The following is an 11,768-nucleotide window of genomic DNA, read 5'->3' as shown; positions in this document are numbered from 1 at the left end:
TCCGGGCACTCGTCGGCGGGGCCACCGTTCACAATGGAACAAAAACAAGCGGCCCAAGTCGAACTCTGAGCGACGCGGCTGTAGCTCGCGCGATTAACCCTGTGTTGACCACACACCCTGCCAGTCCCGATCTCTCGGCTCCTCCTCCGGCATGGTATGCCAGATCCTTTCGGGCTTCCCTTCCCCCACTCCTGCCTGTCCTTGTGGCACCTCTGCCCTCACACTGTACCCGAACCGAGGGCTATTATGGTACACCGTTCCCGGTCATAGCGCGACCCTGGAGGGGCGGGCCGGAAGGAACGGTACTGCGCGAACAATCTTTACTGCATTGTCTTCCCCTCCCCCACCCTAGCTTTCCGGGTTCCCAGCGTCTGTCGCCCGGCCCCCCCGGCGGCACTCTCCACTGTCCCAGGATTGACTGCCGGGGTAGAGAGGGTGGAGGAGGAGCAGAGGAAGCTGAAGGAGCAGCTGAGCGTGAGGTGGGTGGGGAAGAGATGGAGGAGGGCCCAGGGGCGGGTCGTTGAGGGGTGGTGCTTGACGGAGGCGGGGACCTCGGGGCTTTGGGCGGCGCTGGGGCTAGTGGGTGTCTGCGTCGCCGCGCTGCTGCCTCCGCCGCCACCGCTGCTGCCGCCGCCGTGCCACCGCCGCCTCTGGCCGAGCAGTTTCTTTTTTTTTTTTCCTCTTTTTTTTTTTTTTTTTTGGTTTGCCGGATCCGCCATATTGACTAGGACGGACCTCCGCGGCTGCGGAAGCTAGTCTCCGCCGCCGCCGGAGCCGCAACCTCCCCTCACCCGGCCTGTCCGGGCCTCCCTGTTCCGAGCCCCTCCCCGCCTCGTTCAGCTCACAGGCCTCGCGGGATCCCGCCGCTGCCGCCTCTCTCACGGGAGGCGGCCGCCTCAGCGCCCGGTGCTCGGGTCGGCGCCGGGAGCGAGGAACAAGCCGCGGCCAACTGACCAGGCCCGGAGAGGGGACAGAGGCGACGAGCTGTGGAAGGTGAAGCTGCCACTGCGGGAGGAGGAGCAGGAGGAGGTGACGCAGGAGAAACGCAACGCCCGGAGCCCGTCTGAGCTCAACGAGAGCCCCAGCCTGAGGGGAGAAAGGGGGAAGAGAGCCGCCGCCGGTGAAGAGAAGGCGGCCACCGCTGCTGCGGGGCGGGCGCGGCAGGCAGCAAATTCCGGCACCCCTGTGCAGCCCCTGGTCCTCACGTCCGCCGCAGCCTCTCCACACACTTTGTCGCCCGTCCCCCCTGGGCCTGGGATGCACCCCGGGTCGGCCTTGTCCCAGGACTGAGCCTTGCTGCCGCCTCCGCGTGTCCTGGTTCTGAAGAGAAGACGCCTGTGTCGTGCGGTGAGTAGCCAGCCGCACCGGGACGACGCGCTTTTCTGGGGCTAACAGCTGAGCCTCGCTGAGGGGAGGAGGGCGAGGGGGGTGTGCGTGTGCGCGGTTCCTCCCTCGGGGCCGCGGGCCGGGGGCTTCCCCGCCACCCACCCTCCGGGCCCCAGGCTAGGCGGGCGGGTGCGCGCGGCGTGCGGGGGGGCGGGCGCGGGGCTGGGTTTTCCGCGGAGCCGGCGTCCCAGGAGCGTGTGTGTGTGTTTTGGACTGTAAGGGAAAATGGCTGACGGCTCCGGCCCTCCCCCTCCTCCCTTTCCCGACCTATCTGGGGCCGAGTGGGAGGATGGAGTCTCCGGGCGCGGCGGGCAGCCCCCGCATCCGCACCCCGCGGCCGAGTCGGCGCCGGGGACTGGAGACCCCTGCATCTGAGGCTCGCAGTTCGGCGGATTGGCTGCCGCTCTCAGTCTCGTCCCACTTGACACCAAACGCCATTACTGAGGTGGAGTGATTTGGAGCCATAGAGCTAGGCCTCGGCTACGCCTGGCTATCAGGCCCCAGGACTTGTCCGCCTCCCCCCACCCTCCCGCGATAACCCGCAGCTTCGCTTTGGCCCCGTGGCCTGCTAGCCGGAGCCCGGTTATCGGCCTCCTCCACCTCCTTCGCCCCCGTTCACGTGCAGAGGGCCGAAGCCACGAACGATGTTTTGATGCAGAAATCGTTTCCAAGTTAGCTCGGACCCACCACCTTTCTATTTTTAACCCGTTTCTGCCAAAAATAGTAGTAGGTGTGAGTTCGTTAATGATAAAACCTTCAGATTCTTGTGATGTAAGGCTTTATGGTTGATAAATGGTGTATTTTTCATTCATTGTGACATACTAAGAGCTGTGGAGCAGGTGTATACGGTTTTGTAATATTTGTATGGATTTCTGTGGCGACTGGAAGTTACCCGAGAATTTTTTTCATATTTTTCATAGCACCTGCTTAAATTAAGCATACATGTTTTGAAAGTTGCATAGTTAAAACGTTAATTGAATTTTTCACAGTTTACAGCTGTGTGTAATTTCTTCAGATTGCCTTTGAATTTGAGCGTTGTAGATGTAGGTAAAATAGTCATGCATTTTTGTGGAGGGAAGGGAAAAAAATCATAGCATTTCATCTGGAACCCCCTGAAGTCCTCTAAATCAACATGTTTGTATATATTCACTTTTGAGGGAAAACTTGGGGTGCATCCATTAGGAAACTTTTCAGCAGGTATTTAACTCTCTTGGAGGTCATTATCTACTCTTAGTTATTATATGGTTAAGGACTGGTTAACCACGACTAGTTTGGCTTTCTTAATCTGTACACATGAACTTTATAAGAATAGACTGCAAATTCTCCTTGAGATCTCACTGGTCTGCTTGTTTCAGTGGGATTTATGTATTAATTAAATGTACAAATACGTCAACATCTGTTTTCTCAATTTTAAAACTTACGTGCTGTCATGCTTATAAATAACTTAATTCTTTAAGCTTCGTTGTTAGTGTTTGGATAGTGAAAACCAGAAGTATTTAGAATTGGTGTACCAAGGGTGAACTCAAAATGTTTCTGAGATTGTATTGTGTTTTGCTTTCTCTAATTAAAATAAAACTTTTGGACTTAATATGAATTGTTTTTCCCTATTCTTTTCCCTATATTTTTTGCATGAACATTGAACTTGCAATTCTTAACCTGTTATCTTAATGTTCTTTTGTTTGCTGACCTTGGTAGTTTCTGACAGGGAAAATTTCTGGAGGGTTTAACAGCTAGAAGGATACATAGTCAGAATTTGAATTCCTCAGAAAGTAACTTTCAAGGGCAGATTTTACTTTTCACTATTATTAGTCTCTTGATGGTGTTCCATAGTTCTCTTGGAATGCTCAAGTAGGATTTACTTTGGATCTTTTTTCTTCCAGGATCTTGCAATAAATTTTCTGACATCTTAAGAAGATGAGAGATTTCGTGGATATCTCCTCAGAGATAACTTTTCTTTGACATGGTATTAATAATGCTCTTACGGTTTTTTGAAAATGGATGTTTGTCATGAATTTACTAGTCATAAATTTGTTCTTGATTAGTTGGACTAAAAGCAAGCATTCTTTTAGCTTTTTATTTCATAAGGTCAACTTGAAAGGTCAGTTTGAAAACTAATAAAATGTATACGTCAGTTTCAGAATTTTAATACGAAAACTAATTTTTGTTTAAGTCAGGTTAAAGAAAGTTGTTTGAAATATATAGGGGTGTGTAGTAAAGGATTAGTTTTGTAAGCCTTTTGGGTAATTACCTGCAGGGTAAATCTAATTCTGAGGTAGTTAATTTTATTTTTAATTCTTAAAAAATGTAATGCTTTATAATAGCCTGAATTATATTTTCCCCTCTTGCTGGTATATTTTCTGAATCTTGAAAAAATTTTTTTCAAGAATTGAAAAACAGGATTTTAGTTTCCATTTTGTTCTTTTAAGGAGCTGTATCTTTAAAAGCTATCGTGTTTATTGATGAGTTGTCTTATTTTAATGTAGAGTCTCACATTAGTATTTGGGAAAGGGTAAATGTATTGGACCTCAACCCTGACTGCACATTAGAATCACCTGAGGGAGTTAAAAAAAAAATACTGATGCCTGGGTCCCATTCCCAGAGACTGATGCATTGGTCTGACATGGGGCCTGGGCAAAGGTATATTTTTAAAGCACTGTGGGTGATTTCTCACATGCAGTCAAGGTTGAAATCCACTGCGTTATTGCTGTTAGCATGTTTTTATGGAACTTTCAAGTGGATAAATAAGAAGATGGGTTTTTTTCTCGGCTGCTTTCAGTTATCAGCATGATTGTCATTTATTGAGTATTAATTATGTACCAGTACTGTTAAATTAAACATTTTCCGTTAATACTTATGTAGATAGTACCTCCATTATACAGATGAAGGACTGAGGTCTGTCAGGCCCAACCAGTAGTGCTTTGAGTTAGTGAAATAACACTGATTATTATTTTTAAAAAACACTTAAAACTTTTGGGTTGTTTCCTGTACCAGAGTAGCTGTATATTAAAATTTTAATAAAAATATGACAGTAGTCTGCAATTTGCGAAATATCTTGGTTGGCCAAGGTTGATGCTAAAGCTTTGCAGCAAATAGGTTCTTTCCCTTCCACATGTCTCCCAACACATTCAGGTTGATAGTTTAGTTGTGAGTGTGTTAATGACTAAAATAATGTTAGGCAACTTAATCTTCTTAAAAGATGCAAAATTCAGGCATTTGTCTCCCAGAAATTTGTTTAAATCATCCCATAAGTGACCACTTAATATCATGTAAATTTCTGTTTCAATATGAGAAATCAGTTTTATTTAGCTTAGTTTAATATCAGTGTGATTTTCACAGAAAGTTTTCTAAACTAAGGGTTTAATTTTGCATTTTTGTAGTATTGGTTGATAATTTTATGGAGTGAAATAGCAATAATATCTTTATTGTTTATTTCTCTTAATTCCCTTGGTCCATTATGCTAAATTCTATATTGAGAGAGGTAGGGGAAAGCCTGCTAATGTAGAATCTCTGAGCATTTTTGATGTGGCACAAGATTTGTCAAAGATCTGTTAAATTAATGATCACTGTAGTCTATTTTCTGTACTGTAAAGTCTGTCATAAGGAAAAAAGACTTCATAAAACTTACGTATATTGGAGTTTGTATTTATCAGTCAGTTGTTACTGTTCAATACAATGACCGATGTAATATGCTTTTAAGGAAAAAGGTATGAAAAAACGTACTGTTAAGGTATTTTACTTAAATTTACTCTTCAAATGTGTCTGCTTGTCTTGCGGACTTCAGTACATGCACTACACGTGTATTCACAGCAAATGGGTTTCCAATTCTATTTTCAATCACTGTTTAACAGTGATTTTCTACTCAGCTATGTATCAGAATCGCCTGTGAAGCTTTTTAAAATTTGTTTGCCTAGGTCTTACTCGCTAGAGATTATAATTGATTGAATAGGTTTTGGGTGGGAACAAGGCATTTTTAAAGAATTAAAAACTCAAAAGCTGATGCTGACGTGCAGTTAGGGATTTTTTCTTTACAGTTCATTTCAGGGGAAGGGGAGATCTGAGACTCTTCTGAGTTTGTGTCCTACCTTTAGGCAGTAATATTCTTGTTCGGGTTTAGTTTTTTCAGTTACACTGCCAAAAATTCTAGACACATACGTGGCAAAAAGTTCAGACACTGGATAAATAGTTGGGAGAGACCAGGATTCCACATAGAATTTTACGTACACGCATGCACGCAGGCATTAATTTCCTTTTCATCCATTCAACAAATACTTACTGGGCATCTACCATGTGCCAGGCACTGTTCTAGAGGTCGCTGTTGTCTAGAAGGTTATGTTGTATGACGTGAGGGGCATTGGATTACCTGATCTCTAAAGTTGTCCTAGTTCTAATTTTGTCATTTTTTATTGTGCTTCACACTATACATAATACTTGATAGTGATAATAAACGACTTACTGGTTTATGTAAGAATGGACATTTTATCATTACTTCAGAGTGTACCTTTTTTTCTGCTTACAAAAGAGTTTGCTGTAAGACCGTGTGCCTTGTTACGGCGGCAGCAGCCTCTTACATCTCGTGTTTACCCAGCGTCTTGATTATACCATTTTCTCTTGTGTTTGATTTAATCTCGTGTTTTGGACTGTAGCAAGCTGTACCGGCTTGTAGCCTAGGAACAGTAGGCTATGCCATATAGCTTAGGTGTGTAGTCAGCTATGCCATCCATATTTGTGTAGTGTGTTTCCCCGAAAATAAAACCTAGCCGGACAGTCAGCTCTAATGCGTGTTTTGGAGCAAAAATTAATATAAGACCTGGTATTGTTTTACTGTAGTATGAGACCGCGTCTTACATAATATAAGACCGGGTATAATATGATATATGGTATCATATAATCTGATCTAAGACCTGGTCTTATGTAACATAACATAATGTAATATAATACCAGGTCGTATATTAATTTTTGCTCCAAAACACGCATTAGAGCTGATTGTCCCACGAGGACTTAGGGGTCTTATTTTCGGGGAAACACGGTAACAGTGCATATTACTGTTACTATTTGGTAACAGTGCATATTACTGTTACTATTTGGTAACAGTGCATATTACTGTTACTATTTTCGGGGAAACACAGTAACAGTGCATGTTACTGTTACAGTGCATGTTACATTCTTCTGTGCACATGAAGAGTGAGGATATGTTAGAAGAACTTTGTGATGAGCTCTATTTTCTGTTTCTGTACCTTTTTCCTGTTTCTATACCTTTTTCCATTGAGAAATGTTAGCTAGTCCTCAGCTGTGACATATTTGACTTTTGTTTAGTCTCCACTTTAACAATGTCAAGTTAACAATCTATGTTAGCAATCCTGAACCTCCGTTCCTTAAGGCAAGTTCAGGCTTCTGTCCATTAGCTGATGAAAGATGTTTCTTTTTATTGCAGGGTGGTATTGCCTGCCTGAAAAGAGTTCTGTTTCAGCAGCTTTGTTATATTTGTACAGCAGTGTCTTGTGTGTTAATTTGTGTGTTCAGTTTTTTGCTCTTTTATAAAAAAATGAGTGGGATGGGGTGGCTGATGAGCTCTGTTGGTTAGAGCGCGGTGCTCATAACAAGGTCGCTGGTTCGATCCCCACATGGGCCACTGAGCGGCGCCCTCCACAACTAGATGGAAACAACTACCTGACTTGGAGCTGATGGGTCCTGGAAAGACACACTTAAATAAAAGTTTAAAAACAAAATGGGTGAGAAACAGAAGTGCATCAGCTGGAGGTGTCAATATCCTTGAGACGGAACTGATTAGGGATATGAATCTTTAACCTTACTGGGTTAGATTGTGCTCATTGGTTGTGTTGGTTAACTTTGTTCAATGGTGAATGAAATAATTAGAGTGAAATAGGAAATTAGGTACGGCAAATGTATAATAAAGTTTATATATAAAAGGTGAGGTGTAATTAGGGATTTTATAATTTTTTCTTTAGTGCACTCTAAGAGTTGGGAAAACCACTAGAAACACGTGAATCTATTGTTTGGCTTTGAAATAATTGACTTCTGTCACATGTTTAGGAATTCATTGTGTATGAAAGGAGGCTACTGCCTATATACAGCTTTTACCTAGACTTCTGTGAATAGCTACAGAAAGTCTCATTCATATTTAGTTAGTATGTATATGTCTGTTTACTATGTCCTTTGTAGATACATAGTAATCATTTATCCAAAATTCTTGAGTTTTTTGGTTTGGAGCTTGCTGAGCTGGGGTGAAAGGCATTATGGATCCAGACTGAGGGTTGGAGCAGGAACTTAATGTAGTGCCTGCTGGTGTCTGATAGTATATGTCATCTGAGTCATAAATGTTAGCTATCTCAAATTGCTCCTATTCAAGGATTACCTCAGCTACCTTCAGTGCATCATGGGAAAGAGAATCATGGAAAGATTTTTTGGCTTCTGTTCATCTACACAGCCACAAGAATCATGTTCTTTAGATACCTCCTTATCTCTTGCTCTCCCCAAATACTGCTCAAGACTTTCATCATGCTACTTATACCCAAAGAGGTCATTTTGACATATTCCCATCTACTTTGCCAAGGTTATTATCTGTGTTCTCCCACCTAAACTATCCATAGTTGACATGTGTGCTCCAGCTTTGCTATTCCCATGGCTTTACTCTTGGAGCTCCATCTCCCCTTTATGACTAGCATGTAATGCTTAGCTCACATGCTATCTTCACGAAGTATTTTCTAATTTTTCTCCAGTTGTAAGTGATCCTTATTTTTTCTGAACCCTGGTAGCATGTTTTCTGTTTTTCTTTTAGCCTTAACTCACTCTACTACTTTGGGTTTCTTTGTGTTTATTCAGAAACAGCCCCTGAGAACGAAGTCTGAGAAGTTTCCTGAGGCACAGTTAATAGACTACAAGCCTGAAATGTCATTTGTGGGTGGTCAGAACTTCCCTCAGCCTGATTGAGAGAGTGTAGTGGGTAGTAAAGAGCGCTAATCTCAGTCTAAAGGCTTGGGTTACAGTTGTAATTACTCTACCAACTAGTCAACAAGTTATTTAACCTCGGTGACATTGTAAAATGAAGGATTTGGATTGGGTGATTGCTACGTATCTTACAACGAATTCACTCAACTTAATACCATTCTGGCACGAGGGTAAAGGTGATTAATCCTTTCTAGGCTCTAAAGTCTAGTGGGCTGTACAATTATTTATACAGTGTAATAAGTACTGTATTAAATAGAGGTGTGAAAAATGGAGTGGTAGAAGAGGTGAAGAAATCATTATAGTTTGGGGTTGAGTGAACTTTGCTGGTCTTCAAAAGTGTACTGTTTTGGTGGTCCTATGAGTTACAGCAGGGACTTCTGGGCAGAGGGAACAACTTGATATCGGGGTTTTTTAAACCTCAGCACTGTCAACAGTTTGGGCCAGATTTTTCTTTGTTGTGGGGTGTTGTCCCATTCTTCCCTAGCCTCTCCACAAGATGCCAGTAGTACCCCTCCCCTGCTGTTGTGACAAGTAAAAACGTCTCTAGATATTGCCAGGTGTTCCCTGGTGCAAAATTTGAGAACCACTACTTGAAATGGAGGAATAGAAGTGTGCAAGTGTGTTCTTAGAGAAAAACTGGTAGTAGAATGTAAAAAGAACACTGCTGATACTGGGAGGGAAGGGATTATGGGAGATGAAACTAGAGAGGTAGCTTGAGTGAGGCCAGATCACAAGGAATGACCTTGAGGGCCACCTTAGGGCCCCTACTTGTTTTTAGGTAATGAAATGGGCCTTCAAATTTAAATGAAAGGAAAGAGGATTAGATTTGTTTTTTGAAAGATCATTCTGATGGCATCACAGCAGATATGTTAGAGGACTGTTGGATAGCAGGGGAATTGAGACAATATTTTTAACAGTTCACCTGAGAGATAAGAGAATGGTTTAGGAAATGGAGTAAAGGCGTGAGATACTTGGAACTCCTCTTGTATGAGGGAGGTGCTGCTAATTTGACTTTTGCTTTTCTGTCACTCAGTGGAGTACTGAGCTGAAAACAAAAATACCTTTATTGTCTTCCCCCTTTTTCAGCTTTTTTCCCCTATCCCCAAATCCCTTTCCCCTCTGAGAGCTTGTCTGTTGAGATTTGTTGAAAAGTCATCATGAGAAAGGAATCTGGGTTATAGATGATTGTGCAGTCATGTACCACATAATGATGTTTGGTCTATGACAGTGACCCCATAAGATTATAATGGAGCTAAAAGATTCCCGTTGCCTAGTGACATCATAGCCCCCATAATGTCGAAGTGCAACAATCAGTACTCTTGCTTGCGGTGATGACGCTGGCATAAACAAGTCTGCTGGGCATGTTAAAGTATAGCACGTACAGTTACGTGCACTACATAATACTTGACAGTGATAATAAATGACTTACTGGTTTATGTAAGAATGGACATTTTATCATTACTTCAGAGTGTACCTTTTTTTCTGCTTACAAAAGAGTTTGCTGTAAGACCGTGTGCCTTGTTACGGCGGCAGCAGCCTCTTACATCTCGTGTTTACCCAGCGTCTTGATTTTACCATTTTCTCTTGTGCTTGATTTAATCTCGTGTTTTGGACAGTAGCAAGCTGTACCGCCTTGCAGCCTAGGAATAGTAGGCTATGCCATATAGCTTAGGTGTGTAGTCAGCTATGCCATCCATATTTGTGTAGTGTGTTTCCCCGAAAATAAGACCTAGCCGGACAGTCAGCTCTAATGCGTGTTTTGGAGCAAAAATTAATATAAGACCTGGTCTTACTTTACTATGAGTCCGGGTATAATATAATATAATATAATCGGGTAAGTACACTCTATGATGTTCTCACAACGAAGAAATCGCCTTAACTCATTTCAGAACATATCCCCGTTGTTAAGTGGCTCATGACTTTACCTAAGAATGATAGAGAAAATGGCAAATAATGTTTTATTGCTGTAAAAACAGTTGTAATCTATTGGATCTCCTGAAAGGGTCTCAGTGGACCACACTTTGAGAAGCAATGCCTTAGACTCCCAAGGGAAGTTTGACGTTATCTTTTGAGTGCCTAACCTACTACAAATTTTTACCTTTTTTTAATTAGCATTAATTTCTTGCTGAATTTACTCCCAGGCCATGAAGTTTTTGTTTCTTTAGTTTTTTTCTGGGAAAACTTTTTCTTCTGTGCAATCTCCTCTTCTGGTTTAGGACCATCTGCTCTTTTTCAGTAAGGCCCATCTCAATGTGACAGGGAGGGCTCATACATGGGTTAATCCGCCCATGAGCTCTGTAAGTTCTGCACTGTATCTTGGGAGTTTTGTTTACCTGCTCTGCTCAATGACTAGAGAACCTACACCTAACCCTTAAGTTCAGCATTATTCTTTACATTTCTAAGCATGTGCAGCAAAAATTTTGCACTTTTGGGGCCACTGACCCTGCGTTTAGCTCCACTGTTTGGCCTAGGCAAACCTACCTACTTCATGATTGTAACCATAGAATGGCACACATTGCTTTTATAGAGTGACATCCTTCAGATACTTGGTGGCTTTTTAGATATGCATACCTGTGATGACCTAGGCAGTTTGACGAGTGTTCTTAAAGTGAACGTGAAGATATGAACTTTATTTGCATGGTTTTGTGGGATTTTCTAGGTCAAGTGAATAGTGAACCATTTTCAGAGGTCACCTCAGGTCGCTTATGGGAAAAACTAAATTTTTACTTTTTGAGATATAACTTGCATACAGGAGAGTCTGCAAGTCTTAAGTATGTAGTTCGATAAATGTTTACAGGTGTATATATCTGTATAACTACCATTCAGATCAACATACAGAACATTTCTAGCACCCCAGAAGATTCCCTCATGCCTCTATCTCACCCCATCTCTGATCTCTGCTTTTCAGTGAATTAGTTATGCCTGTTTTTGAACTTCATATAAATGGAATAATACAACATGCATTTTTAAGTCTCTTTTTTGCCTAACACATGATTAATTTCTTTTTTGTTACTATGTAGTCATTCTATGAAATATACCGTGATTTATTTATCCATTCTACTGTTGGTGGACATTTGGATTATTTATAGTGTTTTCACTAATTTTAAAGACTGTTGCCATGATCATTTTAGTGTGTACCTGTTTTGGTACACACCCAGAAGTAGAACTGCTGGTTTTATGGTATATGTGTTTAGCTATGGTAGATACTGCCAACCAGATTTCCCAAGTAATTGGTTGTACTGGTTTAGAATCGCACCAGTGATGTAGTTCATGTTGCTCTTCCTTACCAACACTTAGTAGTGTCAGACCTTTTAACTTCAGCCATTTTGGTGGAGATTTAGGAATATCTAATTGTGGTTTAAATATTCACTTGCCCATGTCTAATGATGTTTAGAATTTGTTCATCTGTTTATTAG

The 11,768-nt window shown here is 42.3% G+C and overlaps 1 protein-coding gene across 4 annotated transcripts in view; it reads left to right on the top strand.

Moving 5' to 3' along the window:
• Positions 1-352: 352 nt before the first annotated feature.
• USP9X (ubiquitin specific peptidase 9 X-linked) overlaps positions 353-11,768 on the top strand; it is a 128,336-nt gene continuing 116,920 nt past the window's right edge. For 2 of the 4 annotated variants that reach the window (XM_081043817.1, XM_081043815.1), the window contains exon 1: positions 595-1,347. The gene's annotated coding sequence lies outside the window, so the exon portion shown is untranslated. Of the gene's footprint in view, positions 480-594; positions 1,348-3,266; positions 3,350-11,768 lie in introns of those variants that run through there. The other 2 variants (XM_081043816.1, XM_081043818.1) reach the window with 2 other exon arrangements.

This window comes from Rhinolophus hipposideros (assembly GCF_964194185.1).
Source record: "Rhinolophus hipposideros genome assembly, chromosome: X".
Classification (NCBI taxonomy): Eukaryota; Metazoa; Chordata; class Mammalia; order Chiroptera; family Rhinolophidae; genus Rhinolophus; species Rhinolophus hipposideros.
This window is presented reverse-complemented; position numbering and strand designations above follow the sequence as displayed.